This window comes from Bufo gargarizans, chromosome 6, assembly GCF_014858855.1.
Source record: "Bufo gargarizans isolate SCDJY-AF-19 chromosome 6, ASM1485885v1, whole genome shotgun sequence".
Classification (NCBI taxonomy): Eukaryota; Metazoa; Chordata; class Amphibia; order Anura; family Bufonidae; genus Bufo; species Bufo gargarizans.
Genome location: NC_058085.1, coordinates 204,469,797 through 204,493,230, shown reverse-complemented (window position 1 = coordinate 204,493,230; position 23,434 = coordinate 204,469,797).

Genomic DNA, 23,434 nt, shown 5'->3' with positions numbered 1-23,434 from the left:
AACAAGCGAGGAGCAGGAGCCAGAGCTAATATTAATATTACCCTCTAGGAATGTATCGTCTATCAACAAATGCCTCCTTGTAACAAATAAACAAAAGTGATACTCTGCTTTCTTTGACTTGGTTTAGCAGCTTCTTGCAGTGACCGATGTGATCCAGTTGTTTTGTTCCTCGAACTTCAGAGAGGTTGGCGTCATCAGCAGCACCTGGAATGGCCCAAGCTATCTCGGCTCTAGTCCCGTCCTCGGATGTTTCTTTAGCACGACCCAATCACCTGGTTGACTAGAATGAACACTGGTTATTGAATCTGGGTCTGGAAGAAACTCCCGAACCCGGTGGTGGACATCAGGTGATAACCCGTGGGGCTGCCTGGGGGCATACCTGATGGAATAAAAGGGTTACAGCGGAACATTCAGGCCATGGATCGGCCGTGATTTTTACCTTCTTTGCAAAAATCTGACCCAAGTACCAGCAAAGAAAAGGCAGTTGTGATGGTTTAGAAATTGATTGACCGTTGAGAGGTTAGAAAGTTTGAAGATCGTTGCTTTTTTGCACCACTTTCCCCCCTTCTCATCGTCCTTAAAACCAGGATGAAGAGAAGCTGGATCAAACATGGTGCATCGTCTCAAGGTTAGATATAGGGATGAGAGAGAGAGATGGAGAAAGAGAAAAGCGACTCTGTCAGTAGTGGAGGTGGAAGTGACAGTTAGGGACTCACTTGCCTCGGGTACTGGTTGTTTCAGTAGGCCCGGGTTTAGTGGATCCGGCCTGTTTCAGCATCCTGCATCGGATCCCTAAACTCAGTTTACCCCTCAGGCCAGGCATACATCACTCAGTTCTTCCAGATTAAAACTGGGTTCTGTACGCTTTGCTTAATTACCATGATTGTCTTTTGCAGCCACAATTGTGCTACCTAACTTCCAGAGGGATACTCCAATTAGTTCCCTTGGACAACCTACTCCATTCTTTAACCCGTTAAGGACACAGGGCGTACAGGTACGCCCTTGTGCCCTGGTACTTAAGGACACAGGGCGTACATGTACGCCCTGTGTATTTTCGATCACTGCCGTGCGGCTGGCAGTGATCGGAACCCGTTGCCTGCTCAAATCATTGAGCAGGCACCTAGGCTAAATGCGCGGGGGGGTAAAGGCATGCTAAAGGCATAGATCTGTTCAGACAAAGTGTAAGTAAAATACAGTACAGTACCCTATATGGTGTACTGTACTGTATTATACAGACATCAGATCACCTGGATCTTCAAGAACCAAGTGGGTCTGGGTCAAAATAGCCAATAAATGAGACCCTCTTTTCTCCAGCTCAATGTGGCTCCTCCAGTCAATCTCCTGCTGATAAAGTAAAAATAAATATGGGGTTAACCTCTGGTTGTTAAAGAGAGAAGAGTCCTGGAGTGTAGAATTGTCACTTGGAAAAGAGTAATAGAAGGAAAAGAAGTATGCTAAGATTGAATATAGAACTACATAAAAATATAAATTAATCAAAGAAATACCCAAACAAAAATAGACAAAAATAACTCAAAATAAAACCGAAAAAGATGCCAAAATCTGAAAAAGGAAAAACTTGATTACAACAATAAAACCTAAAAATAAAAATGGATTAGTAGAAGACCTGTAAAAAGGAGAGAAATACAAACAACATAGAAAACTTCAGTTACAGACAGTCTTGTTATATACAGGTCCTTCTAAAAAAATTAGCATATTGTGATAAAGTTCATTATTTTCTGTAATATACTGATAAACATTAGACTTTCATATATTTTAGATTCATTACACACCAACTGAAGTAGTTCAAGCCTTCTATTGTTTTAATATTGATGATTTTGGCATACAGCTCATGAAAACCCAAATTTCCTATCTCAGAAAATTAGCATATTTCATCCGACCAATAAAAGAAAAGTGTTTTTAATACAAAAAAAAGTCAACCTTCAAATAATTATGTTCAGTTATGCACTCAATACTTGGTCGGGAATCCTTTTGCAGAAATCACTGCTTCAATGCGGCGTGGCATGGAGGCAAGCAGCCTGTGGCAATGCTGAGGTGTTATGGAGGCCCAGGATGCTTCGATAGCGGCCTTAAGCTCATCCAGAGTGTTGGGTCTTGCGTCTCTCAACTTTCTATTCCCAATATGCCACAGATTCTCTATGGGGTTCAGGTCAGGACAGTTGGCAGGCCAATTGAGCACAGTAATACCATGGTCAGTAAACCATTTACCAGTGGTTTTGGCACTGTGAGCAGGTGCCAGGTCATGCTGAAAAATGAAATCTTCATCTCCATAAAGCTTTTCAGCAGATTGAAGCATGAAGTGCTCCAAAATCTCCTGATAGCCAGCTGCATTGACCCTGCCCTTGATAAAACACAGTGGACCAACACCAGCAGCTGACATAGCACCCCAGACCATCACTGACTGTGGGTACTTGACACTGGACTTCAGGCATTTTGGCATTTCCCCAGTCTTCCTCCAGATTCTGGCACCTTGATCTCCGAATGACATGCAACAGTCCAGTGCTGCTTCTCTGTAGCCAAGTTCAGGCTCTTCTGCCGCTGTTTCTGGTTCAAAAGTGGCTTGACCTGGGGAATGCGGCACCTGTAGCCCATTTCCTGCACACGCCTGTACACGGTGGCTCTGGATGTTTCTACTCCAGACTCAGTCCACTGCTTCCGCAGGTCCCCCAAGGTCTGGAATCGGTCCTTCTCCACAATCTTCCTCAGGGTCTGGTCACCTCTTCTCGTTGTGCAGCGTTTTCTGCCACACGTTTTCCTTCCCACAGACTTCCCACTGAGGTGCCTTGATACAGCACTCTGGGAACAGCCTATTCGTTCAGAAATTTATTTCTGTGTCTTACCCTCTTGCTTGAGGGTGTCAATGATGGCCTTCTGGACAGCAGTCAGGTCGGCAGTCTTACCCATGATTGCGGTTTTGAGTAATGAACCAGGCTGGGAGTTTTTAAAAGCCTCAGGAATCTTTTGCAGGTGTTTAGAGTTATTAGTTGATTCAGATGATTAGGTTAATAGCTCGTTTAGAGAACCCTTTCATGATATGCTAATTTTTTGAGATAGGAATTTTGGGTTTTCATGAGCTGTATGCCAAAATCATCAATATTAAAACAATAAAAGGCTTGAACTACTTCAGTTGGTGTATAATGAATCTAAAATATATGAAAGTCTAATGTTTATCAGTACATTACAGAAAATAATGAACTTTATCACAATATGCTAATTTTTTGAGAAGGACCTGTACATTGAGATTCAGTAAAAAGTTAATTTTAACTTAAAACCCAACACTCAAATACAAAACCTAAATCCTTAGGAACACATACAATTGTATAGGACTGAATTAACAAATCAATGTCTTGGAGGGTTCCGCTGAAACCGTACAGGAGAGTTTCTACCCACCCAGTCATTGAAATGTTAATTTGCCCAGCCCCAAACAGCTTCACATTCATTTTACCAGAGAAGCAGGATTTAACATTACAAGGTCCCAAAATCGTTTTTTCCTAGGGGGAGGGATTCTATTCAAATTAGGTTTTAAGAGTTAAAATGGTTGACAAAGACCTTAATGTACCCTTCTTTGGCACACAAAAATTTCAAAGTCTACTGAATTCCAAGAAACGATCTCTTTCCTCTCTGAGCTTCACATTTTAACCGTTCATATTGTGATTTAAAATCCGCTTCATTGATAAATGACCTTGGCTGTCCCTGGGTTCTCTGCCTTTGCAAAGAAGAATGTCTGGGACCATTACCCCACCTTGCTGAATAAACCACTTCACTTCTAGATGTGGTTCTGGGTACTTAACAAACCTGTGTCTGTTGCCATTAGCAACGTTACAATATCGTGCAATGTGCCCGTATTCCCTGCATGCAAAACAAAGGATAGCTCGCCTCCTTGCACAATACATGGTCTGGGCACATGGCGATTTTGACTTGGCGCAAAATATTAACCATCCTAGCATGACTAGATCCCACACTACTATCTGTATTGAGTCCACTTACCACGGACTCATCTGAGGAATCTTCTGGCCTTGTGTTAATACATCCAACTCCAGGGTCAGACACGTTGTCCATCTCCATTCCTGAGTTAGTTCCACTATCTGAACCACAGTCATCAGACTTATCCATGCTTACAGCCCATACATTGCCTCTAATCCCAGACACATTACTCTCCAACGGTTGTTTCATAACTCTGGCAATTCCCTTACAGCGCCCTGTGCATGCGTCAGATAAACATTCATTTTCCTTGCGCAGCTCACAGTACATTCATAATTAGCGCTAGCTTCAGCTGCCTGCTGGACAAGAGTTATCAATTTAGCAATTTCCACTTTTAAATCTTCCACTTCTCCTTCCAAACTCAGCTTCAGCCTACAAGACTTCTGATACGTATCCGCTATCCACCCAGCAGCAAAAATCTGAGCATACTCGCCTTTCCTTTTGCGCCATTTTTTGGTACCGATCAGGTTTGCTAAACGATTCTGAGCCTGCAGCTATGGATCAGTAGATCCCTGCATAGCTTGAAGAATGGCCGCTGTGTCCTTCAACTTTGCTACTTCTTTAACCATTTCATGACTTAAGGGTCATTGATGCCCCAGTGTCCAGGTCAAAATTTACAAATCTGACATGCGTCACTTTATGTGGTAATAGCTTTGGAACACTTTTACTTATCCACGCCATTCTGAGATTGTTTTCTCGTGACACATTGTACTTCATGATAGTCATATATTTGAGTCAATATATTTCACCTTTAATTATGAAAAAATCCCAAATTTACCAAAAATTTGGAAAAATTCACAATTTTCCAAATTTCAATTTCTCTGCTTCTAAAACAGAAAGTCATACCAAATAAAATATTTATTACTTAACATTCCCCATATGTCTACTTTATGTTGGCATCATTTTGGAAATGTCATTCTATTTTTTTAGGACGTTAGAAGGCTTAGAAGTTTAGAAGCAATTCTTACAATTTTTAAGAAAATTTCCAAAACCCACTTTTTAAGGACCAGTTCAGGTCTGAAGTCACTTTGTGGGGCTTACATAGTGGAAACCCCCATAAATGACCCCATTGTAGAAACTACACCCCTCAAGTTACTCAAAACTGATTTTACAAACTTTGCTAACCCTTTAGGCGTTCCACAAGAGTTAAAGGAAAATGGAGATAAAATTTCTAAATTTCACTTTTTTGGCAGATTTTCCATTTTATAATTTTTTTTCTTTAACACATTGAGGGTTAACAGCCAAACAAAACTCAATATTTATTACCCTGATTCCGCGGTTTACATAAACACCCCACATGTGGTCGTAAATTGCTGTACGGGCACACGGCAGATTGTGCTGGATTGGTTTTCTGAACGCCATATGTTTTTTATTTTTCTGCCGATCGTCTTGTGCAGGGGCTCTCTTTTTGCAGAAAGTGTTGAGGTTTTTATTGGTACCATTTTTGGGTACATAGGATGTTTTGATCATTCATTATTACACTTTATGGGGCAAGGTCACCCAAAAATTGGCTGTTTTGGAACAGTTTTCATTTTTACAGCGTTCATCTGAGGAGTTAGGTCATGTGATAGTTTTATAGAGAAGATCGTTACGGACGTGGCAATACCTAATATGTATACTTTTTCTTATTTAAGTTTTACACAATAATAGCATTTCTGAAACCAAAAAAATGATGCTTTAGTGTCTCTATAGTCTGAGAGCCACAGCTTTTTTTTTATTTTTTGGGCGATTGTCTTAAATAGGGTATCATTTTTTGCGGGACAAGGTGACGGTTTGATTGATATATTTATAGAGATGGTCGTTACGGACGCGGTGACACCTAATATGTGTATTTTATTTTTTCATTTTTTATAGGAAAAGGCAATTTCTTTTTTTAATTTACATTTTTATATCTTTTTTATTTTTTCATTTTTACTATTTTCACTTTCCTTTTTTATCAAGTCCCTCTTGGATCATGAAGATCCAGTGGGGCTGATGGCTGTAATATACTTTGCAATGCTCTTGCATTGCAAAGTATAATACTATTAGATGCCCTGTAATGACCTGTAGGTGGCAACAGCGGACGCTTTTGCAAAGCGTCCGGTTGCCATGGCAACCATCGGGTGCTGCAATCACAACGCTGCGGCCCCGATGGTTGAGAGAGGGAGCTCCCTCCCTCTATTAACCCCATGGATGCCGCAACCACGGCATCTATGGGGTTACAGGAGAGTGTCAGCATAGAGCTGACACTCTCTGCTGATGGTGGCGGGTCAGTAATGGAGCTGCCGCCATCACACACAGCAGGGGGATCGGGGGCAGCGCTGGAAGGGGGGGAGGGATCGGGGGGTACGGCCGCCAATATTGAGGGAGGCTGGGGCAGGAGGGGCGGGTGAGAATGAATGCATGGGGCGGGGAGGGGGCCGACCGCATCAGAGCAGCTGCCTCTAGAAGATGAGCTGCAGGCGGACACAAGGGGGGGCTTGGAGGGGCACAGATGGGGGGCACAGCCACAGATCGGGGGAGTATTACGAGGACCCAACCTGATTTCATGCTTTGATCTGCATAGCGCAGATCAGAGCATGAAACCGCCTTTTTTTTTTTCACTGCCGCGATCCGATTGGTTAGTCTGCACAGACTAACCAATCGGATCGATTGTTGGCAAGGGGTCACTCTGATTGGTCCCTTGCCGGCATTACTGCACTGTATGCTGTCCGTGACAGCATACAGGGCAGGGGCAGAAGGTTTAATCCAAGCGCTTTGCAGCGCTTGGATTAAAGAGCTGCCAGAGCGTTTATATACGTGGTAGCTGCACGGGGTATGTGCAGCTATCACGTATATATACGGATTGCGGTCAGGAAGGGGTTAAAAATACTTTCCATTGCACAAAAACAAACACCACAATGGTTGCTACAAAAAAAAATACAACACACTAGTACCAATTTCTAGGAGTTGTCCCAATACTTTTGGCACAGAACCTTTCTACACTGTTGTACCCTTATTAATTATGCCAAGCAAGTTTACAATTCAGTGTAACAGCCACAGATATACAAACATTAAGCAGAATCATCAACTATAGGACGATTTCACTGCTAAACTGACACTAATGCTCACACAATGTTTCCTGTATCAGACTGGTCACTGCGCTATACCATAACCGAACACTCAACTGATATACAGCACAAAACTTATCAAAACAAAATCAAACTGTAAGATAACTATTCTGGACAAAACTAAAATTTCAGGCAAAAACAATCAAATCGCTTTCCATAGCAACTTAAAGATGGTCGACATAGCACATGGTTCCAAAGATGGCCGACAAGCACATGGTCATAAAGATGGCCGACAAGCAAATGGTCATCACACAAAGGAAATCAAGACAGTGTCTACAATATCCTGCAATAAAAAACTGTTTCTATATTTCCTGTTCCCTATCCCCAAAACCAGAGCAAAACCTCCACTCTGTGGGTGATTTACAGGTTAACAATCTAAAAATACTCTCTAAATGCTGTTTCTAATGTATAAACACTAAAACCAATTGCTGCCTCTATAAAATCGCCTTTTACAAAATCACAGTAACATAAAAGTTAAGAAGTTACAAAAAAAACACAATACCCTGTACTACTCAGCACACTATCTCATCATACAACCTCCATACAATCAACACAGATCCATCAAAAACTACACAACGTAAAACCTCCTACCTTATCCTTGTTTACTATCCCCTCCCTTTTACCTGCTGTGCAGAGAAAAAATCTGTTGAATCCTCCTACCTGGCTCGCCATCTGAAATATAAATATAAATAGTTGTAATCTGCTCTCCAATATCTTTGTGTAAGGCTAAAAATCTCAACCGCCGTCAGCCAAAGGTGTTCTCATGTTAAGTTCTGCTGAGCATCTGTCCCGCCCTGCTCAGTCTGTTTACTTTTATTTACTCACAAAAGGTGTAAAAGGGGCTGGCCCAAAACAAGGGAACAGGAAGTGATGACATAGGAAGACAAGACACCATCATTTAGAATAACCTAGCCAAAAAACACATGTATACAATAATCTACCATTACCACTGGAGCGAACTTTATCCATCCTTGCTAAGTGATCAATGCCAGATAAAGTTACTATGATCCTGATGCATGTTAATTTTCAGGACAATATCATTATCTCCAGCGGCTGATCAGGCGCACTAGAGACAACAAACGCGCGTTCCTTTCGTTATATTGTTCTCTTAACAAATGCATCCACGCCAAGCCAATAAATCCGCGTCTTGCGCGGGGGCCCTAGCCGGCGTCCATACATCAGCCAACAAAACACTGCTCTGCTGAACACATTAGCCTCCCCCCGACCCACTGTCCAGTGCTTAGCACATGGACCATTCGCCGATGGAGACCCCTGCACCCAGCAGCTGTGACAGGACATACACGGGAAGATATCCACTCCAATGGTTTACCCTGACACTGAGAGACATGATGACAATACACAATATATTAAATACACATCCTAATACAATTTCCACAACAAATGCACCATGTAGAGGTCTTTGCGCTTGGAGCGCAAGAGCCACGGCTTCTGGTGACGTCACCGGAAGTGACGCGTCGTGGTGTCTGGGTTGAAGAAGAGGCGGTAGCATTCCAACCTGGAACACAATGATGGTTAGTGTAGGAAGCGGTTGCGTTCCACACTGGAACGCATCACTTGTGTATGGAGGAGATAGGCATATGGACATTTTCTATTGGATATGATCTATAGTCCATAAGGGATTATATATATGGGAATAGAAGGTGTACCAGGTTATTTCCATTACATGAATTATAGTCATCTATATTGACTCTACTCTAATACACCGGGCTCCGCAACTGTTAAATACATTCAATCTGATCTATATCTAAATGTATACCAGCTCCCTCGGTCATGCGCCGCCTGCCGCAGCTCCCTCGGTCCTGCGCCGCCTGCCCCTTTTATTCATAAAGTGAGATAAGCAGGCGGCGCAGGACCGAGGGAGCTGCTGGTCTGCGCCGTCTTAATGCTATACTTACAGTACTACAGTAAGTACCTTACAGTGCGGTATAAATTTAGATATAGATCGGATTGAATGTATTTAACAGTTGCGGGGCCAGGTGTATTAGAGTAGAGTCACTGCACCGGGCCCCGCCATGAGTGTCTCCGCCTCCTCCCTCCACACTGATGCATCTGATGGGGGATCTGTATATGACACTTATGGGGATCTGTGGATCCCCATCAGTGTCATCCACAGATCCCCCATCAGTGTCATCCACAGATCCCCCATCAGTGTCATCCACAGATCCCCCCATAACAGTGCGTCATCCACAGATCCCCCCCATAACAGTGCGTCATCCACAGATCCCCCATAACAGTGCGTCATCCACAGATCCGCCCCCCATAACATTGCGTCATCCACAGATCCCCCCCCATAACAGTGCGGCATCCACAGACCCCCCCCATTATAGGTGCAGCATCCACAGATCCCCCCATAACAGTGCGGCATCCACAGACCCCCCATAACAGTGCGGCATCCACAGATCCCCCCCATAACAGTGCGGCATCCACAGATCCCCCCCATAACAGTCCGGCATCCACAGATCCCCCCCCCCCCCATAACAGTGCGGCATCCACAGACCACCATTAGTTCAAAACCTACCAAAAGCACGCCTTTTGGTTCAAAATATTTTTTCTTATTTTCCTCCTCAAAAACCTAGGTGCGTCTTATAAAGCAAAAAATACGGTAATTCATATCTGTCAAGGTTGCCCACATAGTTTTACCTATCTGGATAGATTATAACAATGGGTGCATACCGTGGGTACATGATTTTTTTTTATTCCCTAATGGATGTCTATCTGTGACGAGGGGACATCCTCTGCGTCTGGAGGAAAGAAGGTTTGTACACAAACATAGAAGAGGATTCTTTACGGTAAGAGCAGTGAGACTATGGAACTCTCTGCCTGAGGAGGTGGTGATAGTTAGTACAATAAAGGAATTCAACAGGGGCCTGGATGTATTTCTGGAGTGTAATAATATTACAGGCTATAGCTACTAGAGAGGGGTCGTTGATCCAGGGAGTTATTCTGATTGCCTGATTGGAGTCGGGAAGGAATTCTACCTCAGTTTTCTTTTTTTTTTGCCTTCCTCTGGATCAACTTGCAGGATGACAAGCCGAACTGGATGGACAAATGTATTTTTTCGGCCTTATGTACTATGTTACTATCCCCAGTAGTTATTTCTAAAATCAATGTAAAATATGTATACAAATATGTATTGCATAAAAATGACTACACCCATGCTAAATAAATTTAACATGGGATTAGGAGTTATCGAATGTTATATAGAATTCAGAATGTAGAAATATGTATAAAATGGGTATAAAAATAGGCCGCATACATATTCTATAGAATGACTACACCCATAGTGGATTAATCAAAATAACAGGATGAATGAAAAATACAATAGTAAATGATTGAATAATGAATAAAAAATGATTAGATAATTGGTCGATTCCGTATGTAGGAGATTATAGTAAGTATCAGTCTCTACTATCTCTGTAAATATCGATTGATCTTTGTGGATAAGTAGTTTAGTTCTCTGGTCTATGGGATAGATCTATAAGTCGTCAACTAGGCTATAAAAAATTATGTTCAAAAGACTCATTTAAGATAAATGATACATTTTAGTAGTTTACATGTTCTAATGACTCGTTGAGACCAAATAGTGCTAGAGTGTCCAATTGGTAGATCCAGAACATTTTTTTTCTGGATAGAGTTTGGTAGGATTGTGGGACCCATTCAAGGGGGTTTCTCTCAATAATGTGGGTTTGCCTTTATGATGTGTTGCAAAGTGTCAAGATACACTGAGTGACGACTTTGTTTAATGTTGGATCTATGCTCCTTCATCTGTTCCCGTAAGGTTTGGGTTGTGCGGCCTACATAAAGTAAATTGCAGAGCATTGAAGTAGGTAAATCACATCAGAGGTGCCACAGTTCATATTATGCTGTAGTGGGATGGGTTCTCTTGGCGAAGGTAGTGTCACTGATTTTCCACACTGTATAATGTTACAGCATTTTCACCTCTTTGACCCACATTTGGAGGAGCTTGGCCTGGTTTGGTTTTCCTTCTCTTGGGGTCCTCAGTTGTTGTGGTCAATCATTAATTTTGGACATGAAGGTGCTAAAATATTCTTAAGCATCCGGGCTTTCCGGAAAGTTAGAGTGGGAATTTTTGGGATGTTCTTCCCTAGGATGGGGTCTTTTAATTGGACTTTCCAATCTCTGTATGTTTTGTATTATAACATGTGATCAGACTGAAATTAGTATGTTGTAGTTTGGTCTTTTCTCTATTTTTACTTCTCAGAGTCTCTCCCTGGCTTTCTTTTAAGATTCTTTTTTTCGGATTCATGTATTAGTTTCATGGGATAACCCTTATCCATATATACATAACAAAAAAGTGTGAAACAACTGAAAATATGTTATATTCTAGGTTCTTCAAAGTAGCCACATTTTGCTTTGATTACTGCTTTGCACACTCTTGGCATTCTCTTGATGAGCTGGTTTTCACTTCACAGGTATGCCCTGTCAGGTTTAATAAGTGGGATTTCTTTCCTTATAAATGGGGTTGGGACCATCAGTTGCGTTGTGGAGAAGTCAGGTGGATACACAGCTGATAGTCCTACTGAATAGACTGTTAGCTGCTTTTTTCTTGCCATAAAACAAATTCTAAGTAAAGAAAAACGAGTGGCCATCATTACTTTAAGAAATAAAGGTCAGTCAGTCCGAAAAATTGGGAAAACTTTGAAAGTGTCCCCAAGTGCAGTCACAAAAACCATCAAGCGCTACAAAGAAACTGGCTCACATGCGGACCACCCCAGGAAAGGAAGACCAAGAGTCACCTCTGCTGCGGAGGATAAGTTCATCCGAGTCACCAGTCTCAGAAATCGCAGGTTAACAGCAGCTCAGATTAGAGACCAGGTCAATGCCACACAGAGTTCTAGCAGCAGCCACAACTGTTAAGAGGAGACTTCATGGTAGAATATCTGCTAGGAAACCACTGCTAAGGACAGGCAACAAGCAGAAGAGACTTGTTTGGGCTAAAGAACCCAAGGAATGGACATTAGACCAGTGGAAATCTGTGCTTTGGTCTGATGAGTCCAAATTTGAGATCTTTGGTTCCAACCACCGTGTCTTTGTGCGACGCAGAAAAGGTGAACGGATGGACTCTACATGCCTGGTTCCCACCGTGAAGCATGGAGGAGGTGTGATGGTGCTTTGCTGGTGACACTGTTGGGGATTTATTCAAAGTTTAAGGAATACTGAACCAGCATGTCTACCACAGCATCTTGCAGCGGCATGCTATTCCATCCGGTTTGCGTTTAGTTGGACCATCATTTATTTTTCAACAGGACAATGACCCCAAACACACCTCCAGGCTGTGTAAGGGCTATTTGACCATGAAGGAGAGTGATGGGGTGCTGTGCCAGATGACCTGGCCTCCATAGTCACCGGACCTGAACCCAATCGAGATGGTTTGGGGTGAGCTGGACCGCAGAGTGAAGGCAAAAGGGCCAACAAGTGCTAAGCATCTCTGGGAACTCCTTCAAGACTGTTGGAAGACCATTTCAGTTCATCAATAGAATACCAAGAGTGTGCAAAGCAGTAATCAAAGCAAAAGGTGGCTACTTTGAAGAACCTAGAATATGACATATTTTCAGTTGTCTCACACTTTTTTGTTATGTATATAATTCCACATGTGTTAATTCATAGTTTTGATGCCTTCAGTGTGAATCTACAATTTTCATAGTCATGAAAATGAAGAAAACTCTTTGAATGAGAAGGTGTGTCCAAACTTTTGGTTTGTACTGTATATACATGAAAAATTAGATAAATATAGGGATGTATAGACTGGAAGGGGGGGGGGGAGGAAAACAGCTAGGCAAATTGTTAATTAATATTTCGTATACTCAAGACTCTCATTTAGGCCAAAGGGTGTTAACGTGTTCATACGGTAAATCCAAAACATCTCCTTCCTGGCCAAGTTCTGAAATGAGGATGGGACCCATTCGAGTTGGGTAACATACAAAAATTGTGGGTTACCATCATGTATCTCCGAGAAGAGTCTGGAGACACTGTGGGTTAATACTTTTCTTTTAATGTTCGACCGATGGTCATTCATGTGCTCTCTAACCGTTTGGGTGCCAATTGAAATATATAGGTCAAACCACCCAAACGGTTAGAGAGCGCATGAATGACCATCGGTTGAACATTAAAAGAAAAGTATTAACCCACAGTGTCTCCAGACACTTCTCGGAGATACATGATGGTAACCCACAATTTTTGTATGTTACCCCACTCGAATGGGCCCCCTGTTTCGATTTGAATCTGCTATTTATAGATGTTTGTTTGCTTTAACTCCTTGTATAAGCCTACTACTTGCTCTGCTCCTGAGGAAGGGGTTTGTATATCCCTGAAACGCATTGAGCCCACCTGACCTATTTACATATTAAAGGACCAGAAGACCCCTGTTGTGGACTGACGTATTTTCCGACCACTCTACAAACGAACCAGATGAGGGAGGTGGTTGTTTTGGGTGTCTTGAGCTTTATCCATTTACACCCCTCCCTGGTGAAGTGAGTTTCGGTGTTTTTTCACCTTTTATATGCTTCATTGAATATACACCAGCTGTTCTGCGGCTCTATCATATTAGCACTTAGCATTGCTGTGTCCCGCCCCCCTATTTTAGTAAGGGGTTCATATTTACTATGTACTAGTTTTTATCTATTTTTTATATTGTCCTATTTTTTATTGATCCCTCCCAGTTTTACATATATATCTATATATCTATCTATCTATCTATCTATCTATATATATATATATATATATATGTGTATTTATTTATAACCTCTATTTTTGGTGTACATCTTAAGGATCTACAACATATTAGCAGTCAGGCGCCACTTGGTGATTTTTTCCCTTTTATTCTCTCCTGTTTTACTATATCGCTTTTTTGCATATAGTTCATCACCTAGGCTGCCCTGCTTTTTCGTTCTATCACCTCGCTGTTCAGTACAATCTGAACTCTATTACACTTTTTCCTCCACTTTGGTCTTTATCTCTGGTGCCCTGTGTGTTTATCCCATATCTCCTATTCTAGGAGTACAGGATTAACCCTCTTTTTTTTCTCCCCTTACCTCTACATGGAGGTACAAGGGCTATCAGCCCAAAGGTTTTACGGAGCTCACTGCTGTGGACTCTAGTTCTTTGTTAACTTCCTTATTATTTTACCTTTTTACTACCAGCTATAACTGTGGTTCCGTTATGACACCAAATGTCCAACAGTTGAGCTACCTTGTACTACCCCCATTCAGCAGTGCCAGACTACCCGGCTGAGAACTGGGTATATAGAGATACAAATCGGTGGGCTATGCCTCCCTGATATGTCCCGAGTCGCTCTCTCCTTGTTTTTATACTTGCAGCTGTCAACTCTTGCAGTGTTTATCATTCAGCTATTAAATTAGTTTAATGTGGTTATCCTTTTTATTTTTTACTTAGTTATTTGTCCTTTTTTTTTTTTTTAACAACCTTTCACAGCCTTTTCAGGTGTTGCTGGAGTGCACAAGTCTAGGTGTACTCGAAACTCCCCTCCCCTTCTTTTTGGAGTCGGGAGGTGGAGTTAGTGCGTTTTTTAGTTTGGTGTGTCAAGGCAGGCACGACACACAGTTTACAGCCTCAAGACTTATCCCATCATTTTGACGTCTTTTGCACGTTGTAGTTATTGTGCTTCTGTTGGATTTTATTTTGGGACAGCCTCTTGTCTGTTTTTTTTGTCCAATGTCTCACCCCAGGTCTGTCTTCCATCTCCCTCCTGTTTATTACTTGAATCGGTAAGCCCTCTATCATTTTTTCCTAGATTAACTAGTCCTTGGCACCAGTTTGACAGTGTGCTATGGCAAAAAATAGTTGCCATCACTCTTAACATATAGGATTTAAATTCACCTGAAAAGAAGCACCATACCATTCTTCTGTTATGCAAGTTCAAAACCAGTATTGCCTTCTGACAAGAAACCCACTTCAGAAAAGACGAAGTTTCGGAATTTTATAACCATTACTTCAATCCCAGGAGACAGTGTGACAATTGCGTTCCATAAATCCATACCATTCCAGGTCACACAACAATACTCTGATGCTGAAGGTAGGTTTTCACAAAGGCTCTATTGCTTTCAGTAAATACACATTAGCAGATGTTTATGCCCCAAAATATGAAACGGGTACCTTGGTTACTACAAGTTTTAGATAACCTAAAGCTCTTCGCCGAAGGTTAAATAATCTTGGGAGGGGACCTAAACCTAGTACTAAATACACTGTTAGACTCATCTTCACAATGCTCCTATATAATGCAAAGAGTGCTTGGAAAGCTTCATGCTAAATTGCTAGAACTAGGGTTAGTAGACGTCTAGAGACAGCTATATCCCCAGACAAGGGATTATACCTTTAGGTCAGCTACACATGGTTCTTTCCAGAGATTGGACCACATATTTGCATCCAGATCGGTCCTGCTACAAGCATGTCCAGCCTCAATTGGGAACATTACCATCTCTGACCATACTCCTTGTCACCTCATTGTCCATGACACCATTGCCTAAGGGAGAATGGTCGTGGAGATTAAATGAGTCCCTCCTTAGTAATGATAACATCCGCCAGAAAGTGAGCACCTACAAGATTATTTTGCACTAAACGCAGTAGGAGATTTAGAAGCACCAATTGTCTGGGAGGCACATAAATCCTATGAGGCACATAAATCCTATATTAAAGGAATCTTTATAGCACTTGGCTCCAAATTAAAAAGTGCCAAGCAAAAAGAGGTGGATAGCATCCTTCAGCAGATTGCAGCTGTCAAGAGAATTCGGAAGAAATCCAAAGCTATCCATCTTCTAGAGGATCTAGCGGTCTTGAGGGCTAAATTCAAAACCTATCTCTCGACTCAATCGACAAAAAATACCTATATTTTAAACACCTATTTGCACATGGGAACAAAGGTGGCCGACTAATGTCCACTCTCCTCAAGAAAGCTAGCGCTAAGTCCTTTATACATGCTATTAAAACAGAATCCGGCAAACTAGTCTCCTTGACGGATGAAATCTCTAAGGTTTTCCACCTGTTCTACTCTAAACTCCATAACCTTAAGGGGCAAGATGATAGAGAATCTGAGCGGACCTCTACGGAAGCAGCTTTGAAGTTTTTGCATTCCTTACAACTTCCCACTATAACCCCCTCAATGACTTCGGGTCTTGTCCATCCAATCTCCGAAGGGGATCTTAAAGCTGTTCTCAATAGTTTTTCTCCCAAAAAGAGTCCAGGACCAGATAGTTTTCCCCTCCATTGCTTCAAGACTTTCTAGGATATCATCCCCATCTGACATGGGTCTGTAATGCCCTTCTTACTGGCAGCTCCCTTCCCAGGCAAGCCCAAGTGGCCTTTATTACCTTAATTTCCAAAGAAGGAAAAGACCCCTCAGAATGTGGTAGTTACAGGCCAAGCTCTCTGTTAAATCAAGATTTAAAATATAGGCCAAACTGCTGGCAAACAGACTCAGACCTATTATCCCCTCTTTAGTAGGTCCGGAACAAGTTTGATTTGTCCAGGGCAGGGAGGGAAAGACAAACCTGAATATTCTACGCCATCCACACGGCTCAGCATTCTAAACTGTCCCTAGTTCTTGGCATTGATGCCGAGAAGGCTTTTCGAGGAGGTCAAATGAGTTTACATGGAGGCTGTCCTCCACTTTGCTCTCCCACAACCACCGAAACACGCAATTTTTTAGCTATACCAGTCTGCCCCCCCATCTTAACATCAACTGCACGTTGTTGCCTACCTTTGAAATAACAAATGAAACAAGACATGAGATACCCATTATCCCCTACCCTATTTGTACTAGTAAGGGAAACCTTCAAGCAGTTGGAGAATAGGAGCATATTCAAATGTTGAAACTGGGAGAAGGGCAACGGAAGCTCCTAGCTTTTGTAGATGACTTAATCTTCCTAAGAACAAACCCGATGGTCAGTCTCCGTTGTCTCTCCCAGTTATTGCTGGACTTCGTGTCATGTCAAACTTCAAGGTCAATTCTACCAAGTCAGAAATACTGAACATATAAGTTTGTCAGGAGGAGAAAACCAGAACTGGATCGCACATCCACAATGCTATGCTCTAATTAAACTCGCTTCTCGGCTCTATATTAAAGTGTACAGCCCCCCCATACTACATGCTGTACAAGAGGCATTTGTGTACATCAAAAGGCATAAGCCACGTCAAGGTCTCCTCTTTGAGTGGGACCTACTTTGACAAAAAGGCGCAGCACAATGCGGTGACAAAGCGGCACTGCCCTAGTAGGCGACGGGTCCCAGGAGTCAAACAGCAACCCTGCTGTCTGACAATGCCAGCCATGAAACTGGGTCCCACCAGCACAGCTCCACAAAAACAAAGGCCACTACGCAGTACAGCACCATGTGAACAGTTGTCTGGCATTGTCAGACAGCAGGGTAGCTATTTGACTCCTGGGTCCCGCCGCCTACTAGGGCAGTGCCGCTTTGTCACTGCATTGTGCTGCGCCTTTTTGTCAGAGTAGGTCCCACTCAGAGGCGACCTTGGCGTGGTGAGTGGGCTTATGCCTTTTGATAAAAATGTACACTAATGCCTTTTGTACAGCATGTAGTATGGGGGGCTGTACACTTCAATATGGCACTGAGAAGAGAGTTTAATTAGATCAAAGCATAGCATTGTGGATGTGCGATCCAGTTCTGGTTTTCTCCCCCTGATAACGGAACATATCAGTGCCCCAGCCTCTGCTACCTAGACTGAAGTCCACTACTAATATTTTGCCTGGGCTTCCTTTTCTTTTACCTATCAGAGCTCTATCGCCAGAATTATTCTCCGCTGCTCGTGAAGCTTTCTAAAATGTTGAAATCGTATAAACCCTTGTGGATATTCTGGCTTGGTAGAAGAAACTTATTGAAAACATACATCATTCTGAAAGTACTGTATATTCTTGAGATGATTCCAATTCACCTGTGTCCCGCATTTTTCACCTCTCTTTGGAGACTTTTTTCCCCTCACCCATGACTGCACCCATGCGACCAGGACCTCCCATCCAGGAAAGGAAACCTGACGAGATAAAAAGGTTCACACCCCTACCACACCTCAGTTCAGGTTTCCTGTCCTCCGGAGTTCCCTTTAAATCATGGTTCTTGCCCTGATGGCTGGGGAAAGTCTGGGTCTACTTACACCATAAAGAGACCAGGGTTGTTGCAGGTATCGAGATTTCAATACCCAAGCGATACTTTTGTCCCGGTATCTATACGATACCGGGATTTCCATTTTTTTCCGATACTGGGCTGTGCTGCTGCGCAGTCTAGTATCTCTGAACTGTCAGCGCGCTCATGTTCCCTCAGCAGCACAGGGGAGAAGGAAGCAGTCTCTCCCTCCCCCTGTGCTGCCGCTGCCACCAATGAACGAAGAGAGGGATGGAGGAGGGGCGGGCGCACTGCGCTACCAATAGGACTTTTCCTGGGTCCAGACTTTAAGTATTAGGCTGCACAGAGCGGCGCCCATAAATGTCCCTACACTTACTATTATTCTTGGGCGCCGCTCCGTGTCCCATTACTATCTCCTGCTCCATATGCTAATTACTATCGGAGCAATGGGGAGGAGACATCAGCTTCTCTAGTGGGCGTTCCTTCTCACTGGCTGTAGAGCTGTCCAATCGCAGCGCAGCACAGGGAGAAGGAACGCCCAGGAGAGAAGCTGATGTCTCCTCCCCATTGCTCCGATATTAATTAGCATTTGGAGCAAGAGACACTAATGGGGCATGGCGGGCGAATGGAGCAGCGCCCAAGAATAATAGTAAGTGTAGGGACATCTTTGGGCGCCGCTCTGTGCAGTCTAATACTTAAAGTCTGGACCCATCTAAGGTCGTCTTTAACACATAATACAAGAGGCAGGTGCTGGCAGCAGAATCACATAGCCGGCACCCTGCCTCTGACAGGGAGCTGCGATCAACGGCAGTTAACCCCTCTCACCTGATTTGCTGCCAGTACACGCCTCCTGTATTAAGGTGAAATTATCATTGGTGGCGCAGTGCGCCCTCCCCACCACATTAAAATCATTGGTGGCACAGTGCGCCGCCCCTCTCAACTCCCCCATTATTAAAATCATTGGTGGCAGTGGCCACAGGGTCCTCTCCGCCCCACTGGTGGCAGTGGCAGCTTCTGATTGGAGCCCCAGTAGTGTAATCCTGGGGCTCCAATCGGATACCATGGCAGCTAGGACGCTATTGAAGCCCTGGCTGCCATAGTCTGCTCCCTGCTGCCCTGTGCACAAAGCACAGAGCAGCAGGGAGAGTGTGAGGTCCTATTCACCCTGATGGAGATCTATTGGGGTGAATAGGACAAGGGATTAAAAGATCCCAGGTTGTGGCCCCGAAGGGGGGAAATAGTTATTAAATAAGTGTAAAAAAAAAACACACCAAAATATTCAGTATAAATCACCCCCTTTCCCAATTTCACATATAAAATATATAAACAATAAATAAATATATCACATATCGCCACGTCAAAAAATCTATGTGGTAAACGCCGGAACAGAAAAATAAATATAAATTGTGCGATTCGCCATTTTTTAAAATGCAGGAATGCACGTGGATTTTTAGGTTTATTTTTTCGCGTGGTATGGAGTATCGCAATACTTTTTTATGGTATCGAAATCGAATACAAAATTTGGTATCGCAACAACTCTAAAAGGGACCTATCCCTGGCAGCATAAGTCTCCCGTTGGAGCCGTTGCTCTTCATCCTGCCTCCTCCCAAGCCTCTTTGGGGAGCCGCTGTGGCCGTGTTCAGGTCCATGGCAGTGGCTGCACCGTTATCTCATTTCCAAGATGGCGGAATCGGGCTCAAGGACGCTCGGGCGCATGAACAGACTCTGAGAGGCTTCCAGTGCATAGACGTCATTTCCTGTGGCGGGGCTAGAAGTTAAGCTGCCGTGGATTAGGCACCCCTTCCCCCCTTTGTTTTTTTTCTTGGGCCATGGGAAGGAGCCGAGGCGCATTATAAATCTGGCAGCAGGAGAAGGCAGCCCACAGTGCTGTGCAGGATCTGGAGCCGCCATGTATCATGTCGGAGGCCCACAAGCCCCGGTATTGGACCTGAGAAAGGGGAAAGATTGACGCTACACCTGGGAATAGAAGACCTAGAATCAGGCCAGGATTCGTCCTCTGATTATGTCTTCTGATGAAGATACAGCAGTGAAGTCTCGTTTTCCTCCAGAAGATGTAGAGCCCTTATTAAAAGCTGTAAAAACGACTATGCAATTGGAGGACGATAAAGAGACTAAAACTACTGCTGACCAGGCTTTTGAGGGTCTGGGCCCAAAACGCCATAGTTTTTTCTATTCACAAGAACATTGAAGCATTAATTAAAAAGGAATGGAAAAATCTGTACAAATTTTTTTTTTATTCCAAATTCTGCAAGCGTAAATACGCGTTTGAGGAATCAGTATCTAACGTATGGGACAGAACTCTTTCCGCAGATGCTCCGGTAGCCAAGATTGCCAAAAGATCAGACCTTCCCTTCGAAGACCTAGGCTGTTTAGGAGACCCCTTAGACAAAAAGGTGGATGTTTATCTTAGACGATCACAACCTTCCACAAGGTGGCACATTTTTGGGCAGACGCCTCTACGGATGTAGTTAGTTTTTCTGCCAGAGCTGTGGCCATGTCAAATGCAGCTAGGCGGGCTGTATGGCTTAGGTCTTCGAAAGGGGATCAGGGCTCAAAGTCTAGACTTTGCTCTCTCCCATGTGAAGGTTCTAGACGGTTTGGTTTCTCTCTTGATGACATATTAGAGAGAGCTTCAGACAACAAAAAGAGGTTTTCCGTCAGGCTACATTTAAAAGGCAGAGGAGTAAGCAGAGTAAAAGAAGTGAAAGAGAGAGATTCTCTAGGAAGTCTGGGGGTTTTCTGTTCAAAACCCAGGACAACAAACCCAAAGACAAATCTCAATGACGCCAGAAGTCAGGTGGGAGGAAGACTGTGTGGCTTCCTTCCAGCCTGGAAATCTGTGTCCCAAAACAAATGGATTTTAAGCGTAATAGAAAATTGATTCCGACTGGAGTTCCTTTCTTGTCCAGAAGAATTTTAGTCCAGACAAAGGAAAGGGAGGCTTTACAGTCAGATATTCTTTTTCCCTCCCCTCCATGACAGCACCTTACTTGGAGATTATCCTCCTCCTCCAGCCAGGCAGGACAGGAAGATTCAAAAGGGTCCACCTCCTCAGTCATCTTCAGTGTCTTCCTGTCCCTGCCAGGCGGAGGACAGGAGTTATCTCTGCGCTCCGATCGTGAGCTATGCACATGATGGCGGGTGCATTGTGAAGGCTATGGGCTTACCGTGGGCAAGTAAGTCCGTTCTGTGCAGTGCCTGCCACGTTTTTTGTTTGTCAAAACTCGCGCGCGCCAGCGCATAGTGGGAGGCTGCGGCACCCGGACACTCAAGAGAGCACTTCCGGGTTCTAGGCCGTCCGCTGCCCGAGATTCTCTGCTCCGGCAGGTGACGTCATCCAGGGGGCCTAATAGGGGTGGCTTGCGGATGCCGGCCTGGATGACATCGGAGGTCCTGGGGAGACTTCCGGCTATGTGGATTTAAAACTGGCGCCCTGGTCAAGACGAATGTCGCCCTCTGACCAGAGAAGTTGCAAGCATTACTGCAGCCTCGGCCATCCACACACATGGATCCGGAGGAAGCTATGGAACAACCTGTTGCAATAAGTGACATCCAGGTTGTGAGTATGGAATGGTGCTTGCACATGCTGCTAATAGGCCTTTCTCATCTCTTCCTTTTGTATGGAAGAGTGAAAAAGACATTTCTGTTAAACCTAAAATAGCGCAAAAATCTAAAGTTCTTAGATGTCGCATATGTTCTGTTAAACTCCCTGAAAATCATGCTAAAAGACTTTGTGAAAAGTGCATTGAGAACATTGTCAGGGAGGAAGTCCCGTCAATAAGACAGGAACTGAAGGGTCTGATTAAGCAAGAAATAAAGTCTGATTTTTCAGCAGCCGCTAGCATACCATCAACATCAAAACAGGGGTTCAGGAAAAAAAAATCGCCCTTAAAAACCTCTACATTTTCTTCTTCCGATGTTTCTTCAGATAGTGATGAGAGTAGTAGTAATTCTGACTCTGATGGCGATTTTAAAAATTACTTATTTTCATCCGACAATATAAACAATCTATTAAAAGCGGTTAGGGATACCATGGAAATTAAAGAATTAAAAATACATAGATCCGCCCAAGATAGAATGTTTTCAGTATTAGAAACCAAGAAAAAGAGAGTATTTCCGGAACACAAGAATCAGCAGTCTCTTATTTTGAGGGAGTGGAAAAATCCAGACAGAAAAGTTTTTCTAGCCAGAGCAATTAGAAAAAGGACTACCCTTCGACGAAGAAGAATTATCGCCGTTCTTAAAAATTGTCCCAAAATAGATGTATCACTCTCCAAACTTGCTAAGGGTACTTCTTTACCGTTTGAAAATACGGGGTCATTACATGACCCTATGGATAAAAAGGTGGATGCTAACCTTAGGAGAACCTGGGATGCAACCACGGCATTATTTAAACCTAATATCGCGGCCACATCCGTAGCTAGATCCCTAAAAAGTTGGCTGGTACAGCTAGAAGCATTACTAAATCCAATACCCCATACGAAAACTTTGCAGACTCCTTCCCCCTCTTATTAAAAGCTGTAGATTTTTTTGTCAGACACAACAGCGGATTCTGTTAGGCTGACCGCAAGAGCTACGGCCCTAGCTAACAACTCTAGAATAGCACTTTGGTTAAAAGCTTGGTCTGGAGACACAGGCTCCAAAGCAAAATTATGCAACATCCAGTTTTATGGTAATCTTCTCTTTGGTTAGGACTTAGATAAGATTCTAGAGAAAGCCTCTGATTCCAAAAAGCTTACCGGAAGATAAAAAGAAAAGGAAAACTCAATTTTTTTCGTTCCAAAATGAAGGGGGGTTTTCAAAACAAAAGGAGTAAAACAGAAAACTGGAGATCGGGAAAACAGAAAGGGAAGGGTTTTTATGTTCTCTCCCCGTTCTGAGGGGTTTTCCAAAAAATGACGCCAGAACCCCAGTGGGGGGAAGACTGGGGAAATTCCTGGAGCGCTGGGAAAAATACTCATGCAGCCGCTGGTTATTAAATACCCTCCACGAAGGGTATAGTATTACCTTTGTCAAAAGTCCCCCCACTCTATTTGTTCAGACTCCAGTTCAGAGCTAGGAACATCTTCGGCTTTGTCTGGAGCAAGACATCGCACTGCTAGTTCAGATAAACGTTCTTGTTCCGGTACCGACGAATCAAGGTCGGTCTGGGCTGTTATTCCAGGGTTTTTATGGTAAAAAAGCCAAACGGGAAAG